The sequence below is a fragment of the Falco peregrinus genome, chromosome 3 (assembly GCF_023634155.1).
Source record: "Falco peregrinus isolate bFalPer1 chromosome 3, bFalPer1.pri, whole genome shotgun sequence".
NCBI lineage: Eukaryota > Metazoa > Chordata > Aves > Falconiformes > Falconidae > Falco > Falco peregrinus.
In genome coordinates this window covers 114,153,730-114,167,732 of record NC_073723.1, presented here as the reverse complement: position 1 = coordinate 114,167,732, position 14,003 = coordinate 114,153,730, and the positions used below count along the sequence as shown (strand labels likewise).

General features: G+C 41.3%; 1 protein-coding gene across 7 annotated transcripts in view; it reads right to left on the bottom strand.

The window, feature by feature from the left end:
• RERE (arginine-glutamic acid dipeptide repeats) overlaps nucleotides 1-14,003 on the bottom strand; it is a 254,066-nt gene that overhangs the window by 196,510 nt on the left and 43,553 nt on the right. Inside the window, exon 1 of one of the 7 annotated variants that reach the window (XM_055799958.1) lies at nucleotides 6,372-6,575. The exons of 5 other annotated variants lie outside the window; for them this stretch is intronic. The gene's annotated coding sequence lies outside the window, so the exon portion shown is untranslated. Of the gene's footprint in view, nucleotides 1-5,562; nucleotides 5,582-6,371; nucleotides 6,576-14,003 lie in introns of those variants that run through there. One more of the 7 variants, XM_055799959.1, reaches the window with a different exon arrangement.

The window sequence follows — 14,003 nt, the reverse complement described above, 5'->3', positions numbered from 1 at the left end:
ACTGCTTGGAAGAGTAAATTCTATAGGGATCTGTTACTATGTCAAACCTTAAAAAAAAAGTTCCCAACTTTAAGTTGGCTTTTTACAAAAATTTAGGCTTGTAATCTACTATCTGCTGAGGCTGCTTCTAGTCATCAGGCACTGACTAAATCCAAGAAACTTCACAACATGAAAAAACATATAACTAAGTTCCAAGGTCCAACTTGTGCTTGGGTTAAAATACCAACTACTGTCTGCTGGGTTTAACAGAAAGGCTGCGAACTTCCCCTTGGCTGAGGAAGTAACATATCGGTCCTGTCCCAGGTAAATGTGTTTATTTTGCAGGCCGATTAGTTAACAGGCTGAAACCTCCACAGTAAAGAACAAACCTAAAGCTACGTCATTTTTAAGTTTTAGAACTTTTTACTGGCATCATTTTACTAGCTAGATGAACAAGTGATTACTGAACTATGGATCAAAAATAGCCAATGAAATGTAAAGCTATCTGCACTTTCTCCAGTTCCCAACAATGATCAAAACAAAGGCCCTGATCTTCCAAAACAAGATTAACACATAAAACCTGACAATAATGTTCAAACTACTAAGTGTTTTTAATTTTAAGCATCTAAACAGAATAACAGCTTATCAGAGCCCAGCTGCTGCTGAAACATTTACTGCCTATTAACAAAAAGTCAACTTTTTTTCAAAAACAAGTAATTTTGATCTCTACAAATAAGCAAATTCAAAGAAAAAACTGCCAAAACCAAAGAATTTTTTTATTGCTTATTTCAAGGAAATTCAAACCAGCACGGTGGACAAAATTCATTACCTGTACAAACTGGTGTTACAAAGCAGTGATGTTGTCTATAACAAGGTTGGTTAGTTTTAATAAAAGGTTTACCTATCACACAGCTTTTTACAGTCAGTTTATTTAATACCAAAGAAAAAAAAAAACCAAAACACCACCCATTGAAAAATCTTCAAGTATCTAACTAAATAAATGTAGGAACCAATATTAATGCATTCCAGATTTTTTATTTCACACTGAATTGTCATATTATATGAAAATTATATCCATTTTCAGACAAGCCTAATCAAACCAAGTTTGCTTTCAAAATTTGCCATTACTTCAAGAGAAGTGTACAGCTGCATTGTTAACAGTATATTTACAGCCACTATTTCTTCCGTGCTTTTGTTGCTAACATTAGAAAAGCCTAAATTCCAAACCTACCATGATATAAAAAACCCCATGTGGTTATTAAGACAACCTACACATCACAATCAAATACCATTTATTCCAGTAGTAAAATGTTTATCCAGTCACCAAGACCTTTTCTTAGCAAAACTTGACAAAAACATATTTCCTAAAGAAGGACAGCTTGTTTTAATTATTTACATTTTTCAACACTATTTGTTCTCACTTTGTATCCAAAGGTCAGAAATCAAACCACTACCTCAGGCAAACTTTGGAATAAATACTGATTTTGTCCACTCTTCTGGAAAGAATTTCTCTTCTGCTAAGGAAGTTTAAATATATAAAAAAAAAAAACACAACAGATTTCCCTCCGATCCATTTAAAGATGCTTCATAATACTTTTCATAAGCAGCTAGCTTACAGGAAGTTTTTCATGAGTCCAATTTATTACTTAATTGACAGTTACATGAATATAGGCTTTTGTGTTCCTTAGTAACAGAGAAATTCGTTCTGTGAGGAACACACACCCCAACATGAGGAACAGTGTAACACAGGTCAAGGCTGAACAAGGTCCAGTTGATGTTACTATGATGTAACGATGCCAACCATGATTCCAGTTTCCCTGACACTGCCCTTCTTCCCTAAAATGCCCTTATGAAATCATCTTTTTTTATACATACTAGAAAATACTGGCACATGAATCTACATGTTATCGGCTAGTAAATTACACCAAGGAAAGGCCTGCCCATCTTTCTTTGGGAATCTTCCTTTCATTGGATGCTACTATCCATACGATGTGCAGCTCAGCTCTGCATTAATATCAGAAAAATGGAAGAACCTCCCCTTGTACAGCAAAGCCACTCCTGCTTTAGAAATAGGTCTGAGGGGTAGCAAAGTTCAGTGCTCTACACACAAAGATGAAAAACTTTGTTTAAAGATTCATGCAATTGAGCATCAACAGTACGAGATTTACACCAGACTATCAGGTAGCTTTTTATTCTAGGACTACAGTGACTTAAGATACCACTTCTCTTACTTAGATTTAAAACGCAAAATAGAGCTACGCGGTGTTAAGTCATTTACTGATCAGAGTCTGACACTTTAAATACACAAAGTTCAAAAGAAGAAAGTTATTTTAAGGAAGTAGGCATCTTGGCCAAAACAACACAGCCCACAGAAACTAGTAAAGCTAATATGCAGGTCTGCTGACTGACCCAATCACATCTGTAAACCACCACTTTGGTAAAGCAGTCAGGTCTACTCTGTAGCCTTTATAGAGATGAAAGTGCTGAGTATTTGCATCAAACAGCACAGGCTATATGGAATCTGTGTTTCCTAATGTCTAGAAAACCCTGCTAGTTCTATCCAATTTTCTGAATCTCTTTGCTATGGAGCCAAGTCCCCAACAACTATCATACCCCTAAGAAAGAACTCTCAGATGCAACTTAGCTCCTGAATTGCCTTGGTTTTCTGCTTAGTGCATCCAGCTAAAGCAGAATTAAGAGTTTAACTGAACAGGTCTGGCTGAGAACAGTGGCCATTCAAAAAAAACAAAGTTTCAGTCATAATTAAATACCTCTGCTTTGGGGACCAGGGTAACTGTGGCCATCAGAGGGGTAAGGCCAACAGCTGGGGACTGCAACAACTCCGGTCAATACCTTCCAACCCACGCATCTGTCAGGGCCTGGGCTAACGCTGCAAAGAAAGGTCCACAATTTGAAAATCACTCGGCCAGCAGAGCATTTCATGATAATCTCACCACATGATACCTATTTCTGTGCTCTGCCTTCATAATTGTTTTTTCACCAGCAACTGGATCTCAGGTGAAATATCATGTTTTCCATATGTTTCCACAAATTACAGAAATATTCACTGTCAGTATTTTACAAACCCTTTTTACACCTTATTCAACATATACAGCACCAGTATAATCTCTGTATCACTTGAAAGAGTCCCAGAACCAGGAAAGATTAACATAGGCACGCTATCCTAACATTCAGAGCCAGCTCTATAAACATGCACATTCATTAAAAAATACAAAGCATCTCTGCCAGAGAGAACCTTCATAAAAATCTATAGCACCCCAATACCAAGATGAAGCAGAAAATTACTGGAACGATGGGGTTTTTTCTGCCAATAAACCTCAACCATATGAAGTACTACCAAATAGTTAATTCAGATCCTCGGTACACGATTTTCGGACTATAGCCTGGACATTCCAAGCTGTACTTGAAGTCGATGCTGAAGTAACTCCGCTGAGTTTGCAGAGATTGAAGTATTTCTCACCTGCTGAAATGTGGTTTGCTAAACCAAAGTTTCAGTAGTATGAAAGCTATCTCAGGTGCCAAAAAGGAATAGCATTGTTCGTATGCTTTAAAAATGGTTTGGGTTTTTTTCCAGACAGAGAGTGCAGTCACCGTTTCAAGTGCCTTATCTACACGTAGGTCAATCACTATAGCAGGAACTCATTCACAGCACACCAGAAAAACAAAACAAAAAACACCAAAAAGACCCCACACACAAACAACACTCACCCTGTAAAATTAGGAAGTTAGTGATTCATTCTGGCTACTCTTAACCAAAACAATAGGTAACATAATCCCCCTGCAACCCAAAAAACAAGGAGGTTTAGGATTAGTTTATTATTAAACAGCTTCTTTTCTTTGCCACACACAGAAATCAAAACAAAGCCCTGTCACAGACAAGCTATTAACCACTCACATCAGGAAACAAAAGCCCCATCTTGTCACCTTTACATAAACAGAAGTCAGCAAAAGAGGGGTTGAGACACACACCAAGGGATTCTCTACAACCTGTAGTAAAATTGCAAAGACAGTCGATGCATTCTGACAGAACAGCTGTATACATCATTACATTAATTAAAATTAAAGTCTCGTCTACTTAACATACAAGCAATTCACTGAATCTTAGTGACAAAAGGAGCGAGCCATTTCCTCAAAGCGGCATAATCACACAGAACTTTAACAAGTTGTCTGCTTACACTAAAGGCTACAGCATACGGGAGCCAGAAAAGTATTTAAGAAACAGTCCTAGCTATTTTAAGTAAAACAAAACACTATCAACTATAAAACACACACAAAGGAAGTGGTAGGATAGATTACGTCAGCCCTTGCCTCAATTCATAAATCCTTACGGCAAAACAAGACAAATTCCTAATTGCCTTTCTCTGGAAACATGGTTAAAGGGAATATACGCTTTATGTCTTAAAAATGCGCTACTGAACACCACTCGCTGATGCATCAATTTCAAACTGCCGGGCGGGGGGTGCGGATTGTGTAATCCTAGTCAATTCTATCGCGCAGCCAGATCAAATAACATTTAAAAGAACTGCCTGCCAAACACCCAGCCTGCCAGAGTACAATAAGCACTCAAGTGCTCTGGACTCAAAACACCTTTCGCTGGTCCCAGAGATGTTTATAAAATAGTTTAAATACTACTAAATTACAGGGCTGGGGAAAAAAAAAAAAAAAAAAAAGCTTTTCAATGCTGCTCCTACACAATTCTCAACTTGCTGTTAAGCATCTGAAACGTCTGTCTTATGATACTCACTAGCCATAGATTATTCAAAAATGAGATTGCCTATAAGAACAAAATCTGACGGAAACCGTAGAGTTGGTTGCACGTCTGGAACTAATTGCCTGAAGATTAACGGTTTTACACTGAAATATTGCTGGTCTGTAGGGTTTTAAATCCAGTTTACTTTGTACTGAGTTCCCAGAAAAAAATACATTGGTGGAGCATCTAAAACTACACTTCATTAGATTTCTACTCTCCACCGCCCTCTACTCCATGCCTAACATAAACGTTAAATTAAAAAAAAAAAAAAAAAAAATCGCCTTGTCAACTGCCATTTTCATTCCCGCACAATTACAGAAGCCCCATATGGCTGTAAGGAGGGCATCCAGCCACACAATACCCCGTGCCGTGCAAAGCCACATGTACTCAAGAGCAGCTTAAAACCGGTTGCAAAAACAAAGCAGGGCTGATTTCTTCTTAAGGAAACAAAGTGGCCCCGCAGGTCTCCTGTCACTATCTCAAAGCACGATTAAACATCGCTAAAAAAAGAAAAAGTTACGCCACACACTGTACCAATTAGTACTTCAAAGGCATTCCACTTTATCAGACGCAGTGAAAAAGTACTTTCTTTCAGGATAAGGAAAATGCAATCCTTACTTCCTTATCTCATTTGCTAAAAAAAAAAAAAATTATAAAAAAACCCCACACAAACCACAGAATTCAACGCAGCACAACGTTCAGCTTAGCTGTTTATATTTAGAATACAGAGGTAAAGCATTTGTTACAGAAAGAAAACGCTGCGGTCTTACAACATTCTGAACTTCCTAGGCCAATAAAAACTATCGCCTCACCTACTGCGCCGATCCAACTTTTTCCTGAAAAAACTGAAGCAGAAGGGAAAAAGAGAATCAAGTCAAGCTGCTTCTCCCCAGGTGCCTTCTGTGTTATCATTGGCCACGGCGCAATTAGTAAACTTTAAGAGCAACCTTAACAACCTTCCTCTTCCCAACGCTACTTGTAGGCAGAAGGCACCGAAGTTGCCCGGTCGGCCTGGCTCGGAGAGCCGCTCTCCGTGGCACGGCGGAGACCGAGCCCCGGGCTGCTCCCGGCAGCCCCGCGGCGCGGGTCCCCGCTCCGGCCCCGGGGTGCGCCCACCGCCTGCCCGGGCTCCGCCGCTCACGGGCGGACAACCCCTCGGCGGCCCAGCCCCAGCAAACCCGCACCGCGCGGAGGCTGGGGGCCGGCCGCCGTGCCCAGCGGCGCACCCCGCCGCCGAGGAGGAGGCGGGAGCAGGGCAGGGCTAAGAACGGAGGAAGCGGGGGCCGTGGCGACGGGAAAGCGCAGCTGGTGAACAAAAGGAGGCCCCTGCACCTCACCGCCGGGCAGCTGGGCCGGGGTTGCAGAGCATGCGGCGCAGCGAAAGGCGTCGCCCGGGCCCGCCGCGGCCCTCGCCCCCGCCCGGCCACCCCCTCAGCAGCGCGGCCGCCGCCACATGCCGCGGCCGCCGGCCCCCACCCGGCCCCAGGAGGAGGCGGGCCGCGCCACACGGCCCCGGGTGGGGGGGTGTGCGGCGGCGCGGGGGGAAACCCGGCGCGGAACTTCCCCCACCCCCACCCCCTTCCGCCCCGCCGCGCCTCCCCCCTCCCCGGCCCTCACGCACCGGCCCGGTCCAGGCGGCGGGACGCAGGCACGCACACGGAGGCACAGGCACACGGAGACACGCGCTCCTTCCCCCGGCGGCGGCCCGCCTCTGCCTCCGCCCCGCTCAGCCGAGCCGGAACCGGGAGCCCCGTGATTGATGGCAGCTCTTTAATAGCGTGGTCAGCTAGAAAATGCATCTGCAAGCAAGATATGAAGGAGGCAAAGCACCCCCGGGAGCGCTCGGCGGCTCACACCCAGCGCTGCAGCCGGGAACGGCACTGCCGGCAGCCCTCCGCGCCTATACAAACGCTGATCAAAACACACAGGGGGTGGGGAAAATGCAGATAAAACAGACGGGCGGAGGGAGTGCATCCACACGCGGCATTCGCTCCTAAGATGGGTAAGAAAGAGACGCCCGTCCAGTGTCACGTTAAAAGACGCTTCCACACAAGGATTTTGTTGCAGTGTGTTCAATTAGTAAGCCATTTTGTTTAAAATCCCTTCTACGACGTCTTCCCTCCCCCCATTAGAAATAAGTTAATCTGCTCGGCAAAACATGTTCTTTTAATTGTATTCAATTGGCATTTTTTACAAACGATGAATATTAATCTCTTTCTAGGCATCTTCATGCAAACCTGCAACTTGACTGGATCTCACAATGTCTCACACTGTTCTTTACCACCACAGCCATGACCTTTCAGCTGCTAGTACCGACTTAATTTCAGAGCAAAGCTTTGCTATTTCCTTTGCAGAGTAACATGCAAAACAAATCATCTATGTAATCCATTACCTGAGGGCAACGTATACTTTTCCCCGACAAGCAAACCCATTTCCTAGCCACGTAGTAGTATTTTACCTATAAAAATGAGGGAGTACACCTTCTCAGAGCTGGTTTTACAAAGCCAAGCTAAAAAATAAAAATGTAAATAGTAGTAGTAATCATCATCATCAAGGTTTGTGGACCCAATTAATTACAGCAACACTGTCAAGTACTGTCTGCCAACTAATTCTTTCCAGATGCTGTTCATTACTCATAACTGTATTTTTCCTCTGTTTATCCGTACACATTTCTGCCATGTTTTGTACTACATCACAGAGTCCTTCAGAAGACAAAGATCCAACTTCAAAATGTTTTCTACACTTAGTAGAAATAGCTACCTAGAACCACTAACAAAGCTGAAGTAGCTGATTAATTTTAATGCCATTGCCACATTGCAAGCCTGCTATGATCAATACAAATTGAAGATGGTACACCGCACAAGCTTAGCTCCTGCAATAATCACTGTACAACAGCTTCTGAAATGGAGTGTATTTCAAAAGAATTGGTTCTGAACTTTGTAACCAAGTAGCCGTGGAGCCGTAGCTCCAAACCTACCAGAGCTGAAATCCAATCCTGAAGTCGGTATAAAGCAACGACACTGCATTTATCCTCACTTCAATTTTCTAACCAAATGTAGCTTGACACGTGGCAAATCATAGAAGGGAACTTACTTCGCCAGTGTGTATTTAAATCGGTGTTTAATTCTAATGACTTCCAAAAGAGCTTTCCAGCACTAAGTTGAATCAGGCCATGTTTATTTATTTGAGAAACAGCCCCTTTGGTGATATTTGCTCAAAACCACCTTATCCCTTTAGGCCAGATGACTCAGCCAACTTGGATCACAAATCTTAAAGTCACTATACATCGGGAAAATGCACTCAAATTAAAAAAATTAATAATGCATCTGTATAATTTTTTTAATCCCATTCGGATCAAAGTTGTTCAAGGAATATGGAGTTGAGCATCCAGCAGCTTGAACACAACAACAGAATAGGAGAGTACGGAGTCTCAGACACTGTCTCACAAATCCAAGGCAAACCAACTTCAGAATTCAGCAATGTGGTAGATGGCAGTGGAATCATCTGAAGTCCCATCTGTTTTCATATAGCATATTGAAGATTCTTGAATGAACTGAACAGCTACAGCATTCAATCACTGACATCAGAAACAACTGAACTTTCACTAATTGGCTTTCCTATGAGATATGGAGATCTGCCCCCATTTCACAGACTAAAATAAAACAAACATGCACAGTGTACAGCCTCAAGCTCAGTTTTGCAACAGGGACTTTTTATCTTGTCTTTTGGAAATTGATTTTAAAAGATTGAAATCTTCTCTTGGTCATGAAATACACCTTTGCTAGTCACAGCATTATAAACTTACAACAATATTTCTTTTAATATCAATGCTAAAATCATGCATGCCTGAAAAAGGGAAGAAAAGCGTCAGTTATACACACACAAAAGCCATCAAGACTTCTTGCACAAAAACTACCTCTACAAGGGTTAGGCAAATATACTGCTAAGAACAAGACCTAGAGCAGGCTTGAGTGGAGATTCACTGAATGATGGCTTTGGAACAATTGCTAACAGACCTCGCGCAACACGTCATGTTTGGTCCAGTGTGCTTTAGTTATCTGGTGTTACACAATGAAGTAATAAAGCTCAATTCCACTGCATGCAAAATCCAGTCCAGTTTTCCTGGCAGCCTTCATTTATCTAAACCACCCTGTCATGTTGAGTACCATTAACAGATAATGAACTGAGACAAGGGATGCAGTTACAAGCAAAGCACTCTCCATGCCACAGGCCTAAGCATGCAGCCAAGGGAGCTGATATTTATTATAAACATTATAATAGAACACCTAGTTGAAGAAACATCAAGGTCATGACAATAAACAACAGAAACTGAAAATCTGAAAAAATAAGGCTTTGACTTGCTGTCAGTAAATTCCTAACATTGCTTAAAGGCAGGTACACATACACCCAGGTACACCATCTCTCCTTACAGCTAAGAAGTGGAAAGCACCCGTTAAGAGTTTTCAGCGCCTTCCATGAATACTGTAACACTTCGTTTACTGTACCTATGCACTTCAGCTCATGAAAGATTGAGCAATAAGAAGTGAGACAGTGTATCTTCAAAGGGCTGTAAAATGTGCTGCTTTCTAGACATACTACTCATAACAAACAAGAATAATTCATAACTTCACACAAGAGTCCTACCGTATTTGAAGAGTATTAAATACAGACATACAAATTTGAAGAATATTAAATGCAGATATACTCCCTCCAAGCCACAAGATCTATTGATCAGCAGCATTCTCCACTTCTGACAGAATTAGCTATCAAGGACACATAAACATTTCACCTGCTAGAAAAACTGCTCCAAAGGAGCCATTTCAGGTCTACCAAATATGTATACACTTCAAACACAAACTAACCATAAACAGGCTTAATGAGATTATACAGATTAAATGGGTAAATGAACTTTTTTAAAAAAAAGAAGACATACAAAACAAAGAGGTCTCAAAAAAACACTTAAAAGCAGCTCACTCTGAAGTCATACAGTTAATACACCCAGTTAACTTTTTTAAATGCAGGCTCAAGTACGCTGACTCGCACAAATGGTACAAAAACCCAACCTTAACCTTAACATAGAGGTATGATTACAAGTGTTTTCTACAAGCTAATGTAACACTACTTCCCAGCTTAGGCAAGCAATAAGTGTAACACATTAAACCCCTGCTAAGCTGAACCTATTTTTAAAAGGGGACTTAATAGTGTCTTCAGAGCTCCATAGAAATAAAGCCCTCCCCTTGGATCTGGCATTGGGTAAGGGGCAAGAGGAAAGGAGTAAGCTCATGGAGAACAAGTTAACAGCTTAATATTATTGTCACAGCACTGTTTTTCTTGTGTGTCACTTAATTCCAGACCTCATGAACAGCTTCCCTTTCACTGTCAGTGCATGTATTCCCAGCCAAAACAACAGTGATACCTCCAGTCAAACCAGGAGTCTGAAGCTGAGGCAGCTTAAGCTAAAAATTAGCTAGAGAATTCTGGAGGCCACCGGTCAACTAAAGATTCCTCGGCAAAGCAGAGGAAATGTAGGCTGGGCTACTAGCATGAAAGGTCACCTCTTAACTGCGCAGAACAGCAGAACTATTTCTTTCCCATTCCCATTTGTTTTTAATTCAACATCAAAGCATCTACCTATTCTAAACACGGAACCTTTGGTCAGGTTAGAGGTGATGTTTTCTTCTTTTACACTGTTTTATTAGCGCAAATACAGCTGAGTAACTGACACTCAGCTCTTGACAAGACAGTTACTACTGTCTAAACACAAATTTCTTCAACCTTGCTTGAAGCAGGAAAAGTCTTTTGTCTACACTTGCAGATCTGTGAGCCCATGTGAATACCCAACAGGAAACATGCACTGAGTTTTAAGCAGCTTCTTGCCACAGCTCTAATTCAGCTACAGTTTGCTCCACAAATTATACGAGGGTGCTTTTCCACACTACTAAAATGTATTCCTTAGGAGGAAATTCAGCGAAATGTTATTATTGCTCTAACACAATCAAAAGGCCATTTCATTCTGTAATCAAAGTCTGCCTACGGATACTGCAAACCCTGCACACAGTTAAAACGGTCTTGCCCACTTCAGCCCACATTTACATATACAGCAGACAGCAGGTTTTAAAAATCAGCACATGAAGAGTTATTTTAATTTAGCGTATAACTGTTGGATCAACCATTTCCTTGCCTCTCTCAAATCCCCAAATAGAACTTGTACCCTTTTACAGACCATGAACCTTCAGAGCTTTGGCTTCTTTTTGTTGGGTTGGATTTTGCTTGGTTGGGTTTGGTGGCAGTTTTTTTATGGGGTTTGGTTGTTCCTGTTTGGGGTGAGGGTGGGGTCCACATCCGCCTCTCCCCCTGCTCTCTCTGCCCCCCACCCCCCCCAAGCCTCTAGGTACGCAACGTCTAATCTGCTAAACTGAAAGACTAACATTATCACACATCTCACAGTTCAAGAACTATGACTCCTTTTCTGTACTTACACGGTGTTCAGGTTCGTGTTTCAGAAGACTTTCAGTCAAGACATAAGTCCTTACAGGTCACTTAAAATCTGATGCCACGTCAATACTCTGGGAAAGGAGGCCCCTATCAAGCGCAGAAGTCTCAGGAACTTCAGCCTTATGAATTTCCAGGCACTGCTGTTGCTGTAACTGTCACCAACAACTCCTTAGCCACCCCTGTAAGGTAACGGCTTTGGACCAAACCCTACCTGACAAGAGAGGCACAATTCTTGAGAGCAAAGCACAAATGCAAAAAAATTCCTCCAAAGAAAAAAAAAAAATTCCCAGGACCTGTGCACTTGTGGTACTCAGTGCTTGTTATGAGGTAAAAAACAAACAAAAACACCACCACAACACACACAAGTTGCCTCAGATTCCTTCTCAGCCCATTCAAAACCTGTGACAGCCAAAAACTTACTGTTGGTATAGTCAGTACATCACTAGCTGAAGTGCTGCATAACTCCATTCTACATGTCTTTGGAAGAAATCTGGTACGGTTATTTTTATACATCATCTTGGATGAATGCAGCATTGCTGTCACAGTAGGAAAGAAAAAACAAAAGTTGTTCTCCAGGGAGCTGTGAAGACTAAGGCAATTCACGTGCTAACATGTGAAATCTCAGGATTTTACAGGAAGGCCTAGCTTAGTAAGTGGGGGGGTGCGGGGGTGGCGGGAAAGCAGCAAAACCCAAACAAATGAGCCCAGCCCACTAGGAGTTCAATCTCAACCCCCCACGTAATTAACTGAATGTTCACAGTAGGGTCAACCCATACCCTGCTCCCTGTTCTCCCCCCTCCAAATGCTGAAGACTCAATTCTACCAGCTACAGAAACCCAAAATAGTTGCACATCAAAAAGGACAAAAATCAGCCAGACAGTATGCTTTCTTGGTCTGGGCGGGTGGGGTGGCATGGAACACAGACAGAAAACACACACACACACACACACACAAAAGATTAAAAAGCTGAGGGTTATTGTGACCAAGTCACAAGGGAACAAGTAATGAGTCAAGTAACTTGAAATCCAGATATAGCTTTCATATCCTGAAATCAAAACAAACTAGGCAAGACAAATCTAAGCAAAAAAGTTCATGTCAGCTAATCACAGAAATCACTTTTTTCAATATTCCTGCTCTGGTTTGTTTCCCCTTCTCTGTAGGGATCAATACTTAAGTTTAGAAGTGTTTTTGTAGAAAATCCCTGCCCTAGGAAACTCCAGATTATGAAATGGTACATTGTAAACCAAGAATATTAGAATAAAGTCCAGTTGTGTCTGCCAGATTATATGGTATTTGCGGCAAGACATCAATCTGTTCAGCAACTTCTTGAATTTAACAAAGTGACACACAAAATTCATTTTAGAAGGTATTATATTAAACAAAACAAGAAAAAAACCCAAATATTTGTCAAGAGAGTCATATTTAGAAGGACAGCTTTACATATTTGAAAATTTTTTAAGTTTTTAAAAAACAAAACCAAGCAGCCATTTTTTCCTCAGCTGTATATAAAAAAAGCAAACAAAATAAAACTCTCATTAAAGGGGGGGAGAGGAGTAAAGCAACAAAAAATAATAAACATACCTTTTTGAACTCTTATTAAAAGCGACTGTAAACCAATGGAAGTTTGTGTGTTTTTCCCTCCAGTTTCAACTACAAGTATCTTCACAAATGGAAAACTTGATACCTCTATCAGCCTATGGTATGTTTAGACTATTATAAAGCATGCTTATACTCACAAGCTCAAGGAAATGACTGCCAAATGCTTCCTTTACAACCTTCCTTCCAGAATAAGATTATTTACCAAGAGATTTTCTCAACACCCCAAGTATAGCAGAAATTGAACTAACAGATACGTAAAATTTGCAATGGATTTACAGTCTTCTATTGAAATCACAGTGGACTACAGCTCGCTTTTTTTAGTGTAGTAATGACTTCCACATTCAAAGGCTTCAGAAAAGTCAACAGACTTCTTTTCTTAAAGTGACAGTAACCACAGGATGTGACCATACCTACAATAATCTTTCCCTACAGACAGAGAGATAAGCTCTAAAACCAGAAAGTTTCTACTATAATCTTGATAAAATGTTAACACTCTGAAACCACATGACCCCAAGTTCAGTTACATAGGGAAGGAAGTCTTGATTTCTTGAAACTATGTAAGATGCCTAGCATATGAAAATAACGTCAGGCACTGCTCCACCACACCCCTCCAGAATCCCCCAAAACATGGAGTAGTAACAGGAAAGTTTAGTTTATTATTATTCTCCTCTTCCCTCCGGAAATTCATAAGAGAAAGCAAACGAGACAGCTTCCATCTCATAGGAAGAACTAGGGTTTTTTTGTCAAAAACTGATACTTTCCCACATGCACATGCATCCAGACATCTTGAGAGCCTTAAAGGGGGGTGGGGGGAACACCACTCACCACAGTAAGAATTACAACTAAGTGTCAGGCATGTATGGCCTTGGCCATACCACAGCCTCTTACAGTTAAGAAACTATACCTTTTATCCTTCTGGAAAAGGTCTCTTTTACACCTTGGAAGACTTGATAAAAGAGATAAATTTAAACTGTACTGCTCAGAGCATAACATGACTTTTCTTAAATCATGCAAATTATGTAATCAGTTTGCTGGACTCATCTCATTTTGATTTGCTTTTCAAACAGACAGGGAGTTACTGATGTAGGAACATATTTCACACAGCAGCATTCAACCACCTACACAGAAGCTGTAAGTGAACTAAAAGCAAGTAGCAGAT